This window comes from Pantherophis guttatus, chromosome 1 (genome assembly GCF_059756535.1).
Source record: "Pantherophis guttatus breed Tessera chromosome 1, ASM5975653v1, whole genome shotgun sequence".
Classification (NCBI taxonomy): Eukaryota; Metazoa; Chordata; class Lepidosauria; order Squamata; family Colubridae; genus Pantherophis; species Pantherophis guttatus.
The window spans coordinates 140,356,892-140,379,579 of record NC_142063.1 but is presented as its reverse complement, the minus strand read 5'-3'; the positions used below and the strand labels follow the sequence as shown (position 1 = coordinate 140,379,579).

The 22,688-nt window shown below is 39.4% G+C and overlaps 1 long non-coding RNA gene across 1 annotated transcript; it reads left to right on the top strand.

Annotated features, from left to right (window-relative positions):
* The first annotated feature begins 791 nt into the window (after positions 1 to 791).
* On the top strand, positions 792 to 22,370 carry LOC117669929 (uncharacterized). The gene is made up of 6 exons (XR_004592541.3): positions 792 to 989; positions 1,887 to 2,184; positions 2,554 to 2,678; positions 11,021 to 11,203; positions 14,020 to 14,258; positions 19,704 to 22,370. It is a non-coding gene; the product is annotated as an uncharacterized LOC117669929 (long non-coding RNA).
* Positions 22,371 to 22,688: the final 318 nt, after the last annotated feature.

Sequence of the window (22,688 nt, the reverse complement as noted above, 5' to 3'; positions counted from 1 at the left end):
ACAAAACAGCTGAGAGCAAATCAGCTGAGAGTCGAGAGGCCGATCCAATCAAGTTGTGCTAATTAGGCTGTGCTGAAGCTGAAAGGAGCTGCTTTTTCTTGCTGTTTGCTTGCAAGGAGGTAACTGCTGCGAGACAGAGGCCAAAGAGTGGGGGCCAGTGGGTGGGTGGGGCTATATTTGGTGTATAAGACACACCTAAATTTTCACCCCCTTTTCTCCTAATCTGAACCTGAGAGACAGTTTGGTTTAGTGCTTAAGGTTGGAGACTAGGAGACTGTGAGTTCTAATCCCCATTTTAGGCACAAAGCCAGTCAGTTTCTCTCAGCCCTAGGAGGAAATCAATGGCAAATCATTTCTTTTAAACTTTATCAAAAACACCCTGTAGGGACTTGTCCAGGCAGTCTTCAAGAATCGGACACAACTGAATGGAAGGAAAAAATAATAATATGAACCTTGCCATTTTGGAATTATTTAGATTTATTCTGTTAAATATGATTTCTTGTAAGGTCCTGAGAATAAAAACAAGGACTTAAGGGAGCTATGAAGATGTATTGCTTTAAGCATTTCAGAATGGTTCCATGAAGGATTTTAAAGTCACCTTCCTTCAAAGAGGCTTCAAAGCAAAAAACAAAGTTACCAAATGTTCTTTTGAGTGTTCTTATAAATCATAGTTGTATAAGTTGCCTTCAAAGAGCAAGTCAAATGCCACTAGACAGATTTATGACTTTTGCTTTGTGACCCATGATTTTTCAATACTTGCTGATGCTCCCTTTTCCCCTACAATTTCCTAGTGGGGGAAAATGCTATTTTATACATGAGATTCCATTCAGAATGCACACATCATCTTTTACTTGCTGGGCATGGATGTCAGCACTACGCGAAGAAGAAGTATAACTTTAATCAGTGTGCTTTCTTATAAATATTCGTGAGAGACTCTGCACCTGAAGCACTCCCAATCCCCCCCAGGAACATCTGAATCTAGTTCAAAGGTAAAGCGTTTTAAAATTTGCTTTCGATGCTACATTAAATTTGTATGCAATCAGTCACTGCACAGTATACATGTATCTGTTAATAGAGGAATGAGTGATTTTCACCGTTCAGCTTAGTTCATTTATTCATGCGTTCTGTTCATTGCATGATCACACTTGATGTATCAAAATGAGGTGGAAAATAAGGATGCAGGAAATGCCACATTACAAAATGCTAAAGATCAATTACGTATGCTGGAAATCTAATCTCCAATCACACGTAAAGTGTCCTGTCCTACCCTACCCTAACCTACCCTACCCTACCCTACCCTACTCCACTCCACTCCACTCCACTTTCCACTTTCCACTCCATTCCACTGTTACTGGGATGTGAAAGCGAGCTAAAAGTAACCACGTTACAAAATGCTAAAGATCAATTACGTATTCTGGAAATCTAACCTCCAATCATATGTAAAGTGTCCTGTCCTACTCTACTCTACTCTACTCTACTCTACTCTACTCTACTCTACTCTACTCTACTCTACTCTACTCTACTCTACACTACTCCACTCCACTCCACTCCACTCCACTCCACTCCACTCCACTCTCTCCACTCCATTCCACTGTTAACTTGCCACCTCTGGGATGTGAAAGTGAGCCAAAAGTAACTAGGTAGTAACTTGAATAGCTTTTCAATGATTGAACTAAAATCATGCAATGAAAACCTAAGCCCTCATGCAGGGTCTTTTGATTGCTGCAAAATCAGCTGCAGATCTCTATCATTTCATGCAGCTATGATGTCTCTAAAATTGCAATGCACGTTTCCTTTTTTGAAATGATTACGTTCTGTAGAGCTGGGATGGAAACTCTTTTCTCGTTAATGGGAATTCTTATCTTACTCTGTTTCTTGTATTTCAGCCCCCCTTCCTGAAGAGGGCCCACCACTGTAACACCTTGCTGAAATGCAATTACTCCATAGGCCACAGAGGATAGAGTCTAGGTGGTTTTGCAGTTGTCTTGCAAAGCAACTGCTTAGATTATTTTAATCACCAGACACAAATATATCACATGATCTTTAAAAAAAATGGATGGATGGTGCACTCTTTGCTTCCTTTACTGATCATCTCAAAAACCTACTGATGGGCTCAAAAGTGTTCTCAGCATCTCAAGGATGATGGCAGCAAAGATAATTATATTTATCAGTTTCCTATTATGGGTGAGTTTTGAGAAAATGGGAGTTTGCTAATGTCTCATTCTAGAATGTGCTTAGAATCATTTGTCATACACAGCCTTTTGTCATCTGCTCCTAATCTGATCAGTGTTCATTGTTTTCTTAAGGGCTATTTAACATAAAGAATGATGTGGTACAATGTAATGCTTTCTTGTTCTGAAAAATCAAGATTTATTCCATTTACTTCCAATTAAATGAACTGAGCACGGTGGCTAGTTTGTAAATATTCAGTATACTGTTCTATGAGAGAACTGACTATCTTGAAGGCAACATTTGCAAGGCATTTTGTGAATGGCAGCATTATAAAACCAGCAATGATATTGTGTCTGCTAATTATTTGGCTGTTCCTTACAGAATTACTGCTCCCGAAGGAAATGTCAACTAATATGAATATGCAAACATCGCACCCACCTACACATATGCTGTTGCTCAGTTATTCTTGGCAGTGCCAGCGCTGTCAATCTCAAGTCTTCAAAAGTGTGAGTTAAAATTTTAATGATAAAGTTGAATCCATAAATATTTGTGTTATTTGTTATTAGCTTTCTTCCTATGGCTGGAAAAGAACTAGGTTGATATGAGACAGTTTAGTTTTGCCTTCACACACACACATACAAAAAGCTTTGTGTCACCTGGATGATGTCATTCTCTTTGCTGGGGCACAGGGAGAGCATACTTAGCCTTGACAGAGATTTGGCATTGTGTTGAAGACTTTCTATTAGTTCTCATCTCCTCCCCTTCCCCAAAAGAAAATCAGCTTTAATTCAGTTTTTTAAAAAAAGTGATGCAGGATTATAGCAGAGAATTGTAGAGGGTAGCATTGTTTGATTGTCTCCTCTTAGCTACTTTCACTGTTTGAAATAGCCAGAAAAGTGTTCATTACCTTCTTTTAGCTTTTCGTCAGGATGGATCCAAAACAGAGCAAAGGAAGCAATTTGGCAGGGGTTTCCCCCCGCTTTTAAAGTGAGGGGCCACGCAAGTGCTTTGTATGAAACTTCACGGAAATAATGCACTTCCTTCAAGACTTGCATAACCCTAAGAAAGCATATAATATTACAGTTAGTTGGGAATGGAAACACAGATCACTCACAAATAGCAATCACATAAACCTCCCCACCACTAATCTTAGCGTTCAAAGCCTCATTCTGATTACAGGAGAAATCTGCTAACTTCTGAATTGAATACTCCTTTTTCCACTCTTCTGCCCCTTATCATCAGGTATACATTAAAAAATTGCCCCCAAAGGAATGACTTTTATATTTTAAATCTTTGTGCAGAGCCATATCCCTTTCAAGTATGCTGATCTCTTGAATATATATGATAGATAGAGTAAGACACAGATTCTATATCAACTGAGTTCAAATCCATTATGTATCACCTCTTTCAATATTGGACTTGAGCTGTGCATCCATCAGGAGGACAGCAGTATTGCTCAGCTACTTGAAGGCAAACACCAAGTTCCTTCTAAGCCGCTGAGAGAAAAACACAGCTATTGTGTCTCTAGTGTGCACAGCAAATCAAAATATTAAAATAAACTCTAGGTATATTCCTCCATAAATCCTCTGCAATGAATGGCGAGTTCCATCAATCAGAGAAGAGCTGGAGGTCTTCTAGTCCAACCTCCTTCTCAAGCAGGAAGCCCTATATCAGTGGTGGGATTCAGCCGCTTCTCTCTGGATCGTGCGAACCGGTAGTGGCGACTGCAGGAGGCTCTGCCCGCCCCACGTAATGTGCGACTACTGTGTATGCACAGAAGGATGTGTGCATGCGCAGAGGTGGCATGTGCACTCACATTTGCGAACTGGTAGGGAAGGTAAGTGAATCCCACCTCTGCCCTATTCAATTTCAGACAAGTGGCTATCCAGTCTTTTTCTTAAAAACCTCCAGTGATGAAGCACCTACAACTTCTCTAGGTAAGATGTTCCACTGACTAATTGTTCTTACTGACAGGAAATTTCTCCTTAGTTCTAGGTTGTTTCTCTCCTTGATTAGTTTCTATCCATTGTTTCTTGTTCTGCCTTTTGGTTCTTTAGAAAAATAAATTGACCCCCTCTTTTGTGGCAGCTGGAATACAGCTATCATGTCACCCCAGTCCTTCTTTTTTCTAGACTGGCCATACCCAATTTCTTCATATGTTTTGGTCTCCAGGCCCTTAATCATCTAAGTTGCTCTTCTCTGCACTTTTTCCAAAGTCTCAACATCTTTTTTGTAATGTGGTGACCAAAACTGGATACTTTGGTAATAGCATCACTAATACAGTATACTACAAACCATTATAGCAGGGGAGGTTAACAGGTACCTTTCTAGATGTTGTTGTGCTCTAGACCTCATCTATTTTCTGGCATAGGATCAACGGGCAGAGATCACAGGAGTAGTAATCCTGCTACTTATTGTCCCCTCCTGCATTTATCTGTCTATGTTGCCAGAGGATTGCATACTGAAACAACCGGACCAAGGAGACAGAATGTATAGCTGTTTTATTGCACTGCAGTATTTAAGGAATATTCATCTTTGACTTGTAAAGCTACATTTAGTTATGCCATTACCATAGTAGCATTGATAGGGACTTTGTTATTTATGTAATGGATTGCATAGGTAACCTTAGGAGACAAGGGGAAGAGAAGAGATGCTGCCTAGGAAATGATCAGATAAGAGGGGTGGGGGAGCTCCCAGTGACTTAAAGGTCAGAGAAAGAAATTTAGGAAGGACCTGCCATAATTGATCAAGCAGTTAAAAGTGCTGGTGGAAAGTCTGTACCTTCAGATTTGCAAGATTCTGTACATGTAGCCTCACAATAAGCTCATCTAGTTGTATTTCCTGTCAGGTTTACCCAGGAGGGCTGACATTTACTGGTGTTAATCTTCCTGTGTTTTTACAAAATATTTATCATTGTATTTTGTAAACTACCCAGACTTAGAGAAGATTAGGATCGCCTATAAATGTCATATCTATATCTATATATCTAAATACACACACACACATACTGAAGCCAAGCTACATTTTAGACCTGTTCTTTTTAGATTTATCAGGATTTTGCACTCACTAAGAGCATGAGTAGAATTACAGTATATTCTTTTGCATAGTTGATGAAATGACTGATTTATAATATAAACATATGGAGGCTATAACAATAAAGTCACCTCAAGTGCTTTTCTAATACCATTCAGATCAATCATCCATTGTGCTGGGCACTAAATATTGCTAAGAATGCAAGTGATTTTCCCATATGTAGCAGATATTATCATGACCAGTAATAGTGAGAGTAAGGTTTATTCTACACCTGTTGGTACAATATTTAATGGGTTGCAGCTGTTCCATTAAGTTCCCTATATCCCACAGGACCTGTTCCATTCTATTTGGGACTTGTCAGATAGTGAGATGTTATTTTATGGGTTTCCCATTGAATGTTGGTAGACAAATATTGTCCGATGGGTTCCCTCTACCCATCCTACCTTACCCAGGTATCCGTCCTGGTAGAGGTTTGAACCTCATGGAAAACCAGAATATATCTGTTTTATATATAATATACATCAATATATCAAGCCACAAATAAAAAGTGGTATTCTCTCATGAAACTTGGATCTAAGCCAGATAAGTCTTTAAATATAATAACCCAGTACTTTGCATTTTGCCTAGGTGGCAGCTAACACACATCTTTTAACAAAAAGATAAAATAATCTCTTAAATTTTTCCAAAGATTATGCAAGCAGAGTTTTCTATCTTTTGAAGCTTCTGAATTAGGCAAAAAAAAAAAAAGGGGGGGGGGGGCGGGGGTTAGTAGAAATTGTGCAGATAATCAAGTCTGGAGGTTACCAGAATATGCAACATGAGTTAAAGGCATATGCACCAAACAAACTGGGGGAATCCAGACAACCTAAGTTGAACTGGCATAAAGTAGTTATAGCTCAATCCCTCAATACCTTCTAAAAGATGGGCAATTGTCTATATTGGGGGTTTACTCAAAACCAGTATTTTATCTAGAAGAGATTAGTTGCAACCATGTAGAAAGAGGATCCTTTCCGAATGTAGTTTCCTTCAGAAGCATTTTCACATTGTCCCCAGCTGAACTTCCCCAACTTGGCAGGCAGCAGAAGTTTGTAGTTGCTCAACTTGTAATCTACTTCGAAACACAAGAGATGTCAAAAAGAAATCTGGAGCCTTCTGTTAGATTATTTTTATGGCCCAGTATCTCCCTTGACTGGTAAAATATCAGCCGAAGAGTCAAACACTGGGATCCAGATGCATGGCAGGGTCCATGCAATGGTTATATTGATTTGTTTTTATTTATTTATTGTTGTTTTTTTTAAAACCTTGGTTACCAATTATTTGATAGTTGAGGTATTTAAGCTTTGTTGGCTGCCCAGCTTCATGAATTTTAGAAAAGTGGAATAAGATACTTAAATGTCTACAGTTTTAAAGGGTAGAAGTAACCCGATGTGAGTTGCACAGCCAATGGCTTCCCCACCTCCTCAGGAGGCAAAAAGATACTTCTGAGAAGCCCACAGTTATTCACCATGCAGGAAAATGCAGAGTTTGGGCAGAGAGACCTGTGAGAGATAAAGGTTCCTTGAAGTCTGGAGCGTGTTGCCTCTTCTTTCCTTTCTTTTCCTTCTGCTAGACAATCTGAACATTATCAAGGCAGAAACACTGAAATGCTTGCTTGCCTCCTGTGTTTTCTCTATCCTCCCACTAAGAACAAAAAACAAAAGAAAACAAAAACATTTTGCATTTTATACCTTTCTCTCTCCCACATAGCGAGCCAAGTTTCTGATCCTTTTAATATTTCCTGTTCTAGGTTTTATAATACCTTCTGTCTGGTTTTTTTTCCTGCTGTTTCTCTAATATGTCCACCTTCTGCTGTTCTTTTTAATTTGTTAATTATTTTACTTTTTTTTATTTGTTCTTTAGCCTGTTCTCTACCCCCACTATGTTCAGGCTATATCCAATTTACCATCTGTCATTTCCTTCCATTTCACAATATATATTTCCTTCTGATTGTGTCATGTAATTAATACTTCTCAATTTTGCTTCTCTCCAAGTTCTTTCAAGTCATTTCACATTTTTCTCATGACTGTCTTGTCTTCTTAGGTTCAGGGGTTTCAATGACAATGTTGCTATTAGTATTTCATGTACAATCTGTCTGAACATACTTATATCCCAGTATAATGTTCCACACTTTGGACAGAGTTGTCTTTGGTCCACAAATATTTTTGTCACCAGGCTCATCATTATTTTTTACTGGAAGTAGGTAACACCTGCTGTCTTTTATTATTTTTTTTAAAAAAATTTATTTTTACAAGTCTGTAGAGATTCTCAGACATCCAGGTTATGGTTGTCCCAAAGATGCTTTTTCAGGAGGCAGCTGGACTTTCTTGTTTTTTCTTTGAAGACGTTTCACTTCTCATCCACGAAGCTTCTTCAGCTCTGACTGGATGGTGGGGAATGGAAGGATTTATATTCCTTGCAGGCAGCTGGTCATTTGCATCCTTTTAGAGGGTCACTGAAGCACTTTGAGGTTTATCTTTGTCCTCAGGGTCACCTGAGTAGTGCTAATGGTTCCTCTAGTCTGCAATTTTTTTCCCTCTGGAAATCCATTCCTACTCCCACCACCATGCAAAGGGTGTTCATCAGGGGTGAAATGCTCCCGGTTCAGACCAGATCGCCCGATTCGGTAGCGATGGAGGCGGGTGGTTCGGAGAACCAGTAGCAAAAATCCCTGCCCCCCCTCCCATGCCCAGATGAGCCGCACAATCATCAGAGGCTTTTTTTTTTTTACTTTTAAAAGCATTTTTTCTATAACCTCTTCAGCCGAAAAAATGCTTTTAAAAGTAAAAAAAAAAAAGCCTCTGAGGATCGGGCAGCTCAGCTGGGATTGTCAGAGGCTTTTAAAAGAAAAAAAGCCTTTATTGATCAGGCAACTCAGCTTGGATTGTCAGAGGCTTTTAAAAGAAAAAAAGCCTCTGCCGATCAGGCAACTCAGCTGGGATCGTCAGAGCTTTTTGAAAGTATTTTTTAACAACCTCTTCACCGAAGAGGTTGTAGAAAAAATGGTTTTAAAAGTTAAAAAAAAAAAATTGGCCACGCCCACCCAGTCACATTACCCCCCACCAAGCCACGCCCACAAAACCGGTAGTAACAAATTTTTGATTTCACCACTGGTGTTCATCCCAAATTGTGTAAGTCTTTTATTTTTACAGTTTATCAAGCCCTTTATCAAAAGTCAGTATCAGATTTTGGCACCTCCTCAGCCCTATTTCATTTAATTTTAAAAACTGACAATTCACATCAAATTTACAGACGATAACTTTTAGCCTGGTTCAAATCCAGCCCCATTTGAAGTTCAAACATGTGCTTTGCCCACGTTTCATCTTTCTAAGCAATCCTTTTAAAAATATGCATTTTCTGATTTGTACAAATCATAATGCTACGAAGGCTCAGAAGCTGTTGGTGTACAGATTGGCTTGGTGTAAAGGTCACATATTCAGAAAAAGGTCTTTTTGTATTTTTGCTGAGAGCTGTGAGTTATTATTATTATTTTAAAAAAAACACTCTCTAAACAAACTCCTTAGAGTAATAGACAACGGTTGACCCTGCATAGTTCTGAAGCTTAAAAATTATGTCTAATCTAATGGGCCAAAATAAAATGTATCCAAGAAAACGATCTAGTAATATTACGTTCGTCTTCATCAATGACTTGGATGAGGGGATAGATGGGGAACTCATCAAATTTGCAGATGACACAAAGCTGGCAGGAATAGCCAAGACTCCAGAAGATAGGCTCAAGATATGAAGGATCTTGACAGACTTGAACATTGGGCACTATCTAACAAAATGAAATTCAACAGTGAAAAAAGTAAGGTTCTACATTTAGGGAAGAAAAACAAAATGCATAGGTACCATATATGTGGTACCTTGCTCAATAGTAGTAACTGTGAGAGGGATCTTGGAGTCCTAGTGGACAACCATTTAGATATGAGCCAGCAGTGGGCAGCAGCTGCCAGAAAAGCCAACACAGTTCTGGGCTGCATAAACAGAGGGATAGAATTAAGATCACGTGAAGTGTTAATACCACTTTATAATGCCTTGGTAAGGCCACACTTGGAATACTGTATTCAGTTTTGGTTGCCATGATGTAAAAAGATGTGGAGACTCTAGAAAGAGTGCAGAGAAGAGCAACAAAGATGATTAGGGGACTGGAGGCTAAAACATATGAAGAATGGTTGCAGGAACTGGGTATGTCTAATTTAATGAACAGAAGGACTGGGGGAGACATGATAGCAGTTTTCCAATATCTCAGGGATTGCCACAAAGAAGTGGGAGTCAAGCTATTCTCCAAAGTACCTGAGGGTAAAACAAGAAGAATGGGTGAAAACTAATCAAGGAGAGAAGCAACTTAAGAACTAAGGAGAAATTTCCTGACAATTAGAACAATTAATAAGTGGAACAACTTGCCTGCAGAGGTTGTGAATGCTCCAATACTGGAAATTTTTAAGAAGATGTTGGATAACCATTTGTCTGAAGTGTTGTAGGGTTTCCTGCCTGGGCAGGGGGTTGGACTAGAAAACCTCCAAGATCCCTTCCAACTCTGTTATTCTATTCTATTCTATTCTATTCTATTCTATTCTATTCTATTCTATTCTATTCTATTCTATTCTATTCTATTCTATTCTATTCTATTCTATTCTATTCTATTCTATGGTTTCCTTTTTCAAGAATAAAAACTCCTTATAGTTAAATAATAAAGATATGTTATTCATTTATTGCACAAAAATTAAACGGGCACTTATTGAAAAGAATGTAAGCAGTGGCAGAATATTTAAAGGGAGAGAGAAAATTCTATCCTAATCAGAAACTAAGAGAAAGGTCAAAGGATGCTTCAGTTAACATTCCAACAATGTGTTTTCTGATTGGCTAGCCATTTTGATTGACATCTGTAGCATGCATAGACAACAGAGATACTCTTATTATAGGTAGTTCTTGACTTATAACCATACTGGAGTCTGCCCACTACAGTTATAAGTTATGATAGTTGTAAAATGGGTTGGTTACAGTAAATGCAGCCATGTTATAAAACACTTGAAGTTCAGTCACATGACTCTGTGTGTGTGTGTGTGTGTGTGTGTGTGTGTGTGTGTGTGAGCTCAACTGTCTGAATTTTAAATCTGGATTATAAATAACCCCAAGGTAGATTCATCATAAATTCAATTGCTTGCTAAGTGACTATTTGCAAATCAAGGGCTACCTGTATTATTACTATTGCTACTACAGATACAGTTATTACTGTTTCTATTCTTTCTCTATAGAGATCAAAGTAGCAAAGTTATTCTTTAAAATAATTCTAAAAATAAGTTTATTAATATATTTCTAATAGAATAACACAGTTGGAAGAGACCTTTGATGTTTTGTATTTCAATCTTCTTTGAATAAACTAAAATTTTCTGGAAAAAAAAGCAGGAGACCCTAACATTTCATATGAATGGTGGTCCAATCTCTTCTTAAAAAGCTCCAGTGATGGAGCACCCACAACTTCTGGAGGCAAGTTGTTCCACTGGTTAATTGTTCTCCCAGGAAATTTCTCCTTAGTTCTAGGTTGCTTGATTAGTTTCCATCATTGCTTCTTGTGCTGCCTTCAGGTGCTTTGGAAAATAGATTGACCCCCCCTTCTTTATGGCAGCCCCTTAGATGTTGAAACACTACTATTATGTCACCCCTAATACTTCTTTTCATTAAACTGGACATTCCTAATTGCTGCAACTGTTCTTTGTATGTCTTAGTCTCCAGCCCCCTAATCATACTTGTTGCTCTTCTCTGCTTCTTTCTATAGTCTCAACATCTTGTTGCGGGCTGCCCCCGGTTCGCACTGGTTCTATAGAACCGGTAGGAAAACTGGCGGGAGGCCCCGCCCACCGACCCTGACATCACCAAAATGCATCTGCACATGCGCAGAAGAGTACGTGTGAGCAAAGCAAGCATGCGCGCATGGCCCCATTGCAGACCAGTAGTAAAGGTAAGTAGAACTCACTCCTGCCCTGCATGTCCAGAAATATGTCAAACTCTAGATATATTAGCTGCCCACTTGCTCATTCTCTGAAAGCCTTAATATATGCTAAAGCTATCAGAGGTTTAATGTGCCTTTTTGCTTCTTATGTATTAAAAACAAATCCTGAAAAATAATGTTGCTGCATTTTCACTGTCCGCCATTACATTAAGGCTTCACAATCAGGAATGGGGATTCTTTACGCAAAGAAAATTGAACTGTGCTTCCATGTGTTGCTACCTCTAGACTAGATTGGATATTAACCGCAGCTGAAAGCTGTAAACCTCCCCCCCCCAAAGCGTACATGTGAAAGTAAAGGCTTCAGTGTTCCACCTGTTTCTATGGGAAACACAAAACACATTCACAAGTTTCTCTCATTATGGTACAACATGATCCATTTAGATGTTTTGCTTTCCCTTAGTTCAACTATTAATTTGCTTTCCTATATAACAATGTATGTCCTTCTTTATTTGTTACTCTTGCTGGATCTTGGTTTAGATCTGAAGATTTTTTAGTTTAAGAGTATGGGAAGCCGTTTTCCACCCAGATGTACTATTTATTCATTAAGCTTTACTTGTTGTCTACTCTTTTCCAGTTGGGTGCCAACTGCCTTCATAAATTATGAACTAAAAATGATATTCTTTCATTTATATTCTCTTTGGAAACCCACTTTCTGCACTCGAACAGTCTCTGAATTTTGAAGCAGCCATAGACTATTAACAGGAATCAAAAAAGAGACAAGCTTCCTTCTTAATGTCTATGCTTTCTCTTTACGTCTAATTACTTTGCATCTCTGCAATTTAAAAAAAAACTTCATTATTGATGTAGGTGGAGTCCCTACCAGCCCTTTTCATAATCAATAGCTTTTTGCTCCAAGCACCGTACAAACATATCCATCAATGATACTACATGTACAACTTGAATAAACAAAATGTTTTGTTAATAATTATAGACATACTGCAATGCTAATACTGGAGAAGGGAGGGATGGAAGATTTCAAAAATGTTGTTTTTCATATCACTTTGAAAGTCCAATCATAGAAAAGGACAGCAAAAATGAATTCCTTAGTTCTTTTCCCTTAGCAACATACAGTATGGTGGAGAAGTTCAGACAGAAACCCATACATATATTAACCCCCCAAAGCAGGGGTGTCAAACTCGATTTCATTGTGGGCCACATGGTTGCGTTTGACCATAGGGGGCCAGGGTGGGCATTGCTGGGATGGGCATGGCCAGCTTGATGTCACTCGTGTAGGGGGGGCGGTAGTGGCTTGAGTGCTCAGCCAATGAAAACAGGCTCCGGAGCGCTGTTTTCGGCTGTGACAGCCTCCTGCAACCCTCTGTCAGCAAAAATGGAGCTTGGAGCTCTGCCAGCAAAAACTGGTCTGCGGTGTCTCTGCCAGTGAAAATGGAGCTGGGGAGGGCCGCAGCCGCCCCGAGCTCCATTTTCACTGGCAGAGGCCCTTTGCTGTTTCCAGGGTGACCCCGTGGGCCAGATCTAAGCACCCCCGGACCGGTTCTGGTCCGTGGACCTTGTGTTTGACACCCCTGCCCTAAAGTGTGCACATATGTGAGAGATGTTTTTGCTGTCCCTGAAAGTGATTAAAAAAAAAAAATCCTTAAATATTTTGGCTCAGAACTACCTATAGGCAATCAGTAGCATGAACTTGAAAAAGTTTGACAGGGTCATTCAATTTCAATGAAAGGCTGAAATAATGTCTGCCAGAAATTAAATCATGACCATTTTTTTTTTACTTCGTAATGTATGTAATATATGGCTGGCTGACCAATCAGCCATTTATTTATTCAACTAACTCTCCACATGATATTTTTACCATGCCTGAACTGACCCCAGCTTTTGCTTGTCCCAGCATGAGAATAGCCCCCTGACCATTTCTCAAGGCCAATAACCCATGATGTCCTCTTCTATCCACCTGAGCCCGCCAGAAAGGCCACCTTCAACTGTTTTCTTCTGCTACATGACAAATATAGTGAGCCAACTTTTATGACTTGTGCCAGCTCGAACAGCTGGGTCCTGTTCATCTGCTTCATTTCAAAGTAAGGAAGCACCTCCAGTCCAATTGGTTACTGTGTGCCACTGTATCCTCTCTTCTCTGATCACTGGTGGCAATCCTTTTTGATGTTAATTATTTTTCCAGGTTCACCAACGAAACAGCGAAGAAGCTTTTTTAAAAAACAGTTTGCTGATGAAACAGTGAAACCTAGACTTCTCCTTATTTTATTTTTTTAAAAAAAATCTTGTGAAAGACCAGAATTGTGCCATATTCTCTTTCTAAGGCAGAATCAGTAGTGAAATTGTGGGGTTTTTTTGTTGATATTTTTTCCCCCAGTCCAGAGGGATAAAGATGCAGGAGAAACCACCAGTTAGGAACTCTGATTAAGAGTGGGCCAGAAAGAACATCAACCATTAAAGAGCATCAAAGCATCAACTTTGTCTTATTGTCCAACCATTGGACAAGAGACAAAGGACCTGAAATCTGGAAAGCGTTTTATCCCCCTCCCCATCCTGAGAGTTGAAAGCACTAGAAGTTGGAAAACTCACCACCATCAAATCAGAGATGTGCCAAAAATGGCAAAATATCTTTGCTCTTGACTACCATAGGAGCACTAGTGTTTCTGTTCTCTTTGCTTCTCTTATGCATTTGTGGTTGTTTGTGCTCGAGCCTCCCACCCTATTTGTCACTTTAAGAAGGACTTTATCTGGTTGTCCATCTTTACTTTTTGTTTTCCTGACATAGCAATCTCTGTCTAACCCCCTCCATGCAGGGTTTGGGGGAACTGCTTCCTCTGGAGTCTGAGTCAAAGACTACAGCAGATGGCATGAGATTGCTTTCCTCTTGTGGGATCTGAAGAATGTGGGATCTGAAGATTGTGGGATCTGAAGAATGACTGGCATTCATTCGTGGTGACCCAGATCTTAGAACCCTATCCCTTAAGTGGACAAATTGTTCACTTTCCTGCAAGGGGAAGAAACACAGGAAAGGTTTCTTCATCATCTGCAGATGGTAAGGATGTGCATGTACATAGGAGCCTGGGGAATACCATTATGTGGTTAAAGTAAATTGAGAATGATTTGCAAAAGGGCAGATTGTAATGTGGAAAAGCACTGCAAATATGAAGTCTTGAGTTGTTGTTATAGCTTTGTAATATTTTAAATAGGGAGAAAAATTCCAATAGTTAATTGATGACCTCCGAAGGCCTAATATCTATAGTGCTTTGTTTGGGACTCCCCCCCTCCAGAAAATGCCCACAATTGTCCTTTGTTGGATCAGATTTACAGTCTGGAATCATTAATTCTAATCTAGTGAAAAGAAGGACTAGGGGAGATATGATTGCAGTGTTACAGTGTTTGAGGGGCTGTCACAAAGATGAGGGGGGCAAACTATTTACCAAAAAATCAGAAGGCAACACAAGAACCAACGGATGAAAACTAATCAAGGAGAGAAGCAACCTAGAACTAAGGAGAAATTTGGAAATCAATGGAAATCAATCAGTAGTATGCCTTGCCTTCAGAAGTTGTGGGTGCCCCAACACTAGAGGCTTTCAAGAAGGGACTGGATAGCTACTTGTCTGAAATGGTATCAACTCTCCTGCTCATGCAGGGAGTTGGCCTAGATGACTTCCAAGGTTCTTTCCAACTCTGTTATTCTATATTCTATGTTCATTTGTAACATAAGGCTAAGAATAAATCTGGTCTGGTCAATTTATCCATGTAGATTTGAAATATATTTTATAATGTATGTTGGGCTACATAGGAAAAACAGCTTCATTGAGTGACTACATGAGTTGGGACTTCATTATTTTTAAGAGTCCTTCCAAGTCAACCAGACATCCTCTAAAGGAACCCAACATTATTACCCATGGAGAATCTTCTACAGAGGGCATTGTTTTTATTTCTCAAAAGGTTTCCTTGGAAAGGATTATCTGAAATCAACTATACTATCTTTATATATCAAGGGAAGACTATTTTTTTTTTTGATCTTTTAAACATGATAGATGTCCTGTTTTTTCTTTGTTCTGTTTTAAGGACAGCATACTATTTTCCTTACTTTCAGCTCTTTGGTTTATTATTTGTTTTATTATTGACATCTAACTTTATTTTTTTCTAACTTTGCTGATGCTTTACATTTCTTTTATTTTTAACTAAATTGCTTTTTGAAGTACTGATCTACAAATGACATATAAACACAACAAATGCATAAATATGTGATTTTTTTTGAAAAACACACACACATATATAAATGTGTGTGTCATTATTATGACTGCCACCTCTAAAAAGCAAACAAATTCCAGTCCATTTGTCATCTTCTGCTACTTCTTAAAAAATACAGGAAGTGTGAAGGCTGAATCTAGTATGTGTGTTTATAGTGAGTAATGCCGTTATTTTCTTTTTAAAATTGGTTTTCAATCAGACTGGCGATTCTCACCTAATTAAAAGTGTGAAAGCTGTTGTCTTTGGTTATTTTAGCATCTTCCTACCAAATGAAAACATATAGTAAAGGTGAACAAACTTAACAACCCATATAAAGTTTTATTGAAGCCAGTGATTATACTTTTGATATATTTATTCATGCAATATTGTAAAAAAGATATTTTTTTAAAAAAAGAAGAAGTCAAAAACACACTTTCTACTTTTTGTGCACACACACACACACACACACACACACACACACACGCAAGTTTTGGTGTATTCGGGCCTTTTCCCATGTAAGATTGAGAGTATCTTGGCGACGTTTTGACGAGGTCTCACTCGTCATTTTCAGGCTGGTGTCTTCGGCTTCGTGCTTGTCTGAGGAAAGCGTGATCAGAGCTGCCGTTTCTCTATAAATACTGGTGGGGAGGTGTGGGGTGCTGGCTTTGTTGCTGTGAGCGGGTTGGTTGCCTGTGTTGCTACATCCTGATTAGTTGATGGAGTTGATGTTTGCAGATTAGTCAGCTGTTTCGTCAATCCTGTGTGGGTGAAGTCCTTGATGTGTGCCTATTAGTCTTTTGTGTTTTAACGACCTGGGTAATGGGCTGTGTGTTAACATCCTGAGTTCTAGTATTGTGATATCCTGAGTTTTTTGATGTAATCTCCCGAGCAGATGGTTGTGATGCCACCTCTACCCATGAAAATCTACAAAAACAAATATATATATATATATAAGCCCCCAACCAATCAGAACACACCTCCACCCAATCAGAACACAGCCAAGCTCCCACCCAATCAGTTCACACCCCCACTGGCAGTTAAAAGGAAGAAACAGCTGTGATCACACATTGCTCCTAGAAGCACGAAGCCGAAAACACCAGCCTGAAGATGACAAATGAGACTTTGTTGAAACATCACAAAGACACTTCCAATTTTACGTGGGAGAAAACCAGAATAACCAAAGACCTACACACACACACACACACACACACACACACACACACACACACATATATTTATTTATTTATATATATTTATATATATATGTTTTCTGAGGTTTTTCTGGGTGTTTGTATGTAGGTCTCTGGTTTTAACTGCCAGTGAGGGTGTGCTCTGATTGGCTGGGGGTGTGTTATGTTTGGGTGGGGGCTTGTTGTGCTCGGGTTAGTCTGAGTTGCAGGGGGATTTGAGCTGGTGAGCTGCGTTGCTGTTGTTTGGCTTCGCATTCGTGGTCGTGCCACATCTGTATTTTGGGGTGATTTCCTCCCTGTAGAGGTACGATATTTGTTTTCTGAGGTTTTTGCGGGTGTTTGTATGTAGGTCTTTGGTTATTCGGGTTTTCTCCCACGTAAAATTGGAAGTGTCTTGGTGACATTTCGACAAAGTCTCATTCGTCATCTTCAGGCTGGTGTTTTTGGCTTCGTTCATAATCTGGCCACACGGGAAAGAAAAACTGGACAACTTCCTCACATACCTCAACAGCCTACACCCCAAAATATAGTTCACCATGGAAACAGAAGCTAACAACCAACTTCCCTTCCTGGATGTCTTAGTCTACAAGAAATCCAATGGCTCCCTAGGACACACCATCTACCAGACGAAAACACACACAAACCGCTATCTGCACGCACTCTCACACCAACACCCAGCACAGATCAACTCCGTAGCCAAGACACTCATCTCCAGAACAAAACGCTTAGCTGACGAACAACACCTAAAAACCGAACTACACACTCTCACTAATGTACTAACATCCAACAGATTCCAAAGAAATAAGATTACCAACCTAATCCAAAAAGAAACCCCCACTAAAATCCAAGACAGAGAACAAGAAAACAGCAAAGCCCTCCTCCCATACATAAAAGGCACCACAGACAGAATCAGCAAGATCCTCCACAAACACAACATCAAGACAGCATTCTGCACAAACCGAAAAATATCCACCATCCTAAGAAACCCCAAAGATAAAATTGAGTTAGAAAATCAAGGAGTATATGAAATCCCATGCACTTCCTGCCCCACCACATATATCGGACAAACCAACAGAAGAATAAGTGCACACATTGAAGAACACAAGAACTCAGTCAGAAAAGAGGAACCAACTTCTTCCCTGGTCCAACACCTTAAAGCCACAGGACATGAAATTGACTTTAAAAAGACCAGAACTATCGCCACTGAACACTTTAACAACAGAATAATCAGAGAAGCCATCGAGATAGAAAAACGCCCACACAGCATGAATAAACGAGATGATACCTCCCGCCTAACATCCATTTGGAAACCCACCCTTATTGACAAACGAGTCCCTAACACAAAGAATGACACCAGGCCCACACTCACGAAAACCACACAGGATGTCACCACCACAAATCCATGCAAAAAGCAAAATCAAACCCACACCGATGATGAGGCACAACCACAAACCAGAAGCCAGACCACAGCTGCATCATTAGCCACTTTAAACCCCTCCAATCCATACATGAAGCAAACTGACCCACCATGAAGATGTGGCACGACCACGAACGCAAAGCCAAACAACAGCAATGCAGCTCACCAGCTCAAATCCCCCTGCAACTCAGACTAACCCGAGCACAACCAAGCTCCCACCCAAGCAGAACACATCCCCATCCAATCAGAGCACAGCCAACCCCCCATCCAATCAGAGCACAGCCAAGCCCCCAACCAATCAGAACTCACCTCCACCCAATCAGAACACAGCCAAGCTCCCACCCAATCAGTTCACACCCCCACTGGCAGTTAAAAGGAAGAAACAGCTGCGATCACACATTGCTCCTAGAAGCACGAAGCCGAAAACACCAGCCTAAAGATGACGAATGAGACTTTGTCGAAACGTCGCCAAGACACTTCCAATTTTACATGGGAGAAAACCTGAATAACCAAAGACATATATATATATATCTAAAAAATTACCACTTATTATAAATGTTCTCAAATTCTGGATTTGCTGTACTGTTGATTATTACTTTTGTAATCAATAGTTATGTCTCTGTAGTGTAAATGTAGGAGTGGACTTTGTGACAGAAGATGCCAACATTCTTCAGTTTTGCACTTTGACTATGGCTTGCTTTTGGTTACTGCTCACATGTGAATAGTATGTTGCTTTTTTACACTGGATTGAATTTCTTTTCCCCACCTAAATTTTTATTGAGAGTTTTAATTCCCATAAAGTTACAGGGATCAGGTATGTCATGAATGAACCCTCTCCAAACAAAGTGGAAAAGGAAACTCTTTATGATATGAGCAAACTAAAAAGCTGACCTCTGAATAATGACAGGCCAGTTATCTTTGAGAAAACATTCATTAGCCACTGAAAAACTCTTCTGTTTTTGCATAAGTACATAACAGTATCATAAGGATGATTAGTTTACTTTATAAAAGCTATTGATATGCTTTTTAGAACGTTATCTTTGAAAAATGTTCACTAGCCACTGACAAACTCTTCTGTTTTTGCATAAGTATATGACAGCATCATAAGGATGATTTAGGTTATTTTATAAACACTATTGACATGCTTTTTAGAATGACCTATTACGGTGTAATCATTTTTAAACATTAGATATTCATTAAGCTCTAATCAAATCATGAAAAGATCATCTTGTGAGTTCTTTAGAGAAAGCTCACTCTTGAGTTGGTTACATAATCTGTTATCACCCCTCAAGTAAGGAAAAGCATTTTAATATCCTTCATCTGTGGCAGAGATTTAGTGGAATATAAGGTGGAAAAGCCATTAGTAATTGCTAGGTAAAAATGGTTTTGTAAAATGGGGAGAGAATTTTGAATGGTTTATTTCCTGCATGGCTCGATGCATCAAACAGTAAATGCAACCAAAGTGACACATGTCATCCTGATGCTTAACCCAAGCTGAATTATGCATATTAGCACCACTGCAGTGATGGGTGCAAGCTACTGTCCACCCTTCTCAAAGTTTGAAGGTGAAACAGATTTCTTCTATTGCTTGTGAAGAGATACCTCCCATGTTTCAATCAAGACATAGTTTTTGTTCTAATTTTTTTGGCAGGTTTTGAAGCTTTCGGAAAAACAGCCAAGTCTGTCTGATGAAGGAGCATAATGAAGAGGGAGGGGAAAAATGTTCCCAGAAATGAGAGCTCTGTCAGACCACTGCTTAATCATTTAAGATGAAGGAAAAAAAAATCTGTCACTTGTACAAAACCTCAGATGTTCCTTTGCAGCGAGTAATCTGCAGTGAAGGCTAGTGGGGATGGCAGCAGAAGAGAGATGCAGGAATAAATTAGGACTGATGGTAGAGGCCAGGGAGATGGAGATGAAGAACTCCAGAGATAGTAAAGTTTGGCATTGATGGCAGTGGGATCAGCAGTGGTAGCATTGGATCAGGATCAAGTCTAGAAGAAGTTGTAGACCTGGAGGCAGAAACAAGTGGTGTTGGCAGCAGGAGCAGGTGTGGTTGTGGATTATGACCAGAGACAGAAGCTTGGATTGGTAAAGGTGAGGTTCAATGATGGTACTGCAGCAATGGCAATAGATTGAGATTTGGGGGACAAGACTGTAAATCAGTGGAGAAGTTGTGATGATGAGCAGAGGGAGAATTTCAGAGCAATCACTGAGGACTACAAGAAGAGGCTACAGAGGTTAAAAGAGAAATAAAGATAGCCAGAAGAGGGGAATGAAGACTAGAAAAGAAATGTCAGAACATAAAAGAACCCAAAGGTAGTGGAGGGACATTCAATCACTTTGCAGACTCACCAAGGGATGCCTAGGAATGATGGAAGAACCCCTTTTTAAGACTTTCCAGAAGGCTAACAGAGATGGGGCAGAAGGAATGACATTCTGGAAAGTGGAGGCTACAGCAGAAAAGATCCAAGATCCCACAAGAGGGAACTCCTTTGCAGATGGTACTTAGAGCATACTACTTCTGCTGGACTTGATGTGATGGGTAGATATAACTGGGAAGAGACAGTCCTTCAACTAATTAACTGGTCCAGGAAGTGAAGTGACTCCTGCTAACCTGCTAACTGGTCTTCATGTGGGAGCCGTGTGCACATGCACGGGGGGGGGGGCAGGGCATGTGCTAGGTGCCACGTGTGCATGCAGGGGGCCAGACGCATGCGGGGGGCACGTGGATGCATGGGGGTGGGGTGCATGCAGGGAGTGTGCACGCATTGCACTTTGGGGGTTTGGGCATGGGCGTATGCATTCACGGGCACCTGTGCACGCACTTTGGGCACTCGGTCCAGAAAAGGTTAGCCATCACTGGTCTAGGAGGACCCCCAAGTTTTGCACCAGGTCTGTCTGGGGTAGTGCAACCTTTTCTAGTATCAAAGATGTTACATTGCCAGATTCGGAAGGCTCCAAAACCCAGAGCTGCTCTGTCTTGCCAGGGTTCAGCTGAAGCTTGTTGTTACCCATACAGACCCTCCCCATAGTCTCCAGGCATCAGGACAAGACATCAATGGCATCACTTAATTTGTCAAGGGCAGAGGTGTATACCAGTGGTGGGTTGCCTCCAGCTCACACCGGTTCTATAGAACCGGTAGTAAAACTGCCGGGAGGCTCCACCCACCGACCCCAATGTCATCAAAACACTTCTGCACTTGCGCAGAAGAGCGCATGCAGTCCCGCTGCGAACCAGTAGTAAAGGTAAGTAGAACCCGCCCCTGGCATATACTTATAATACCCCACCCTATGGCGATGGTTGAGCTCACTCAGCAGCCTCATATAGATGTGAAGCAGGAGAGAAGAGAGTATCAAACTCTAATGTGACTGCTAGAGCTAGCAAATTTAAGTTGCAAAAATTCAGATTAACACAGGGTGGCAGCAAAGAAATATAGGAAACCCTTAGCTGCCCATCTAGTAGGTTTTGTATATTGCAGATATGGTATCCCTGTTGAATTAATATACCACTTTCTCCCTGCTATAGAGGCCCGTTTAGGTTGTGGAACTCTTATCAGCTGAGAAGCATTAAATGACACATTATTATTATCAACTACTACATTCATCGGTGATTGTAGTAGTTTTTGCATCTAAATTTTTAGATTATTTTTCCATTATTTTTAATGCAGTATAGATTTTTTTTCACATGACAAAGTATAATATTTGCATAAAAAATCACACTAAATCATGTCAGTCAAAAATAAGTTTTCATGATGTCAATCCTGAATGTATTAGCCCAAACTTTTATTTCCAATTTGCTTAATTGGAAGCACAATTTCTAATCAACGCAATGCATGTCCCTTTGCATACATATGCACTAGCATGAATCTTTTTTTTATCATTAAAAGTTTTTATTTTATAAACAAACAAACAAACAATACATAATCAATCATTCAATATATCTTCTGAATACATCTTTTGTATCTTCTTTTTACTCCTCCAATATTTATCATATCTTAATATTATCATTTCCTTTATTATAACATTTTCCCCACATTTCTTAGTTCTCTATTAATACATTTATCTATCTTTTAATTTTATTAAAAATTAAACAACAATTTTATCCCCAACAACCTTCAACCCCCTCCCCTCTCCCCAACCCCCGACTTCCCAGACACGCATAAACTAAAATATAACTTACTACAAGATTCAAAACTCCCTCAAATTCTTTAACTCCTCTTTTAAAAATTCTTCATCAGCCTCCCCTTTTAAAATTCTAAATTAAACATTTTAAAACTTTCTTTAAAGCATATCTTTTTAAAAGAAAAGAAAAAAATATTATTTTAAGTTAAACCTTTTAAAATCTCTTAATAACTTTAATAAGACATTCAAGATATGTTTCAAAACTTTTTTTCCTTCAAAAGGCTATCCATATAATCTTAAAAATACTAATAATCCATTAAGTTAAATTATTTCTAACTCTTAAGTTCATTCTTCAAAATATCAATTTCAAAGCTTTCAGAAAGTTATCAATTAAATTTAAAGTTAAGCATTTTAATACCTCAATAATTTTTTTTAAAAAGCTATCCAGTTTTTGTTAAACATTTTTACTTAAACTTAAAAAATACTAATTTCAATAAACTTTTCAAATTTA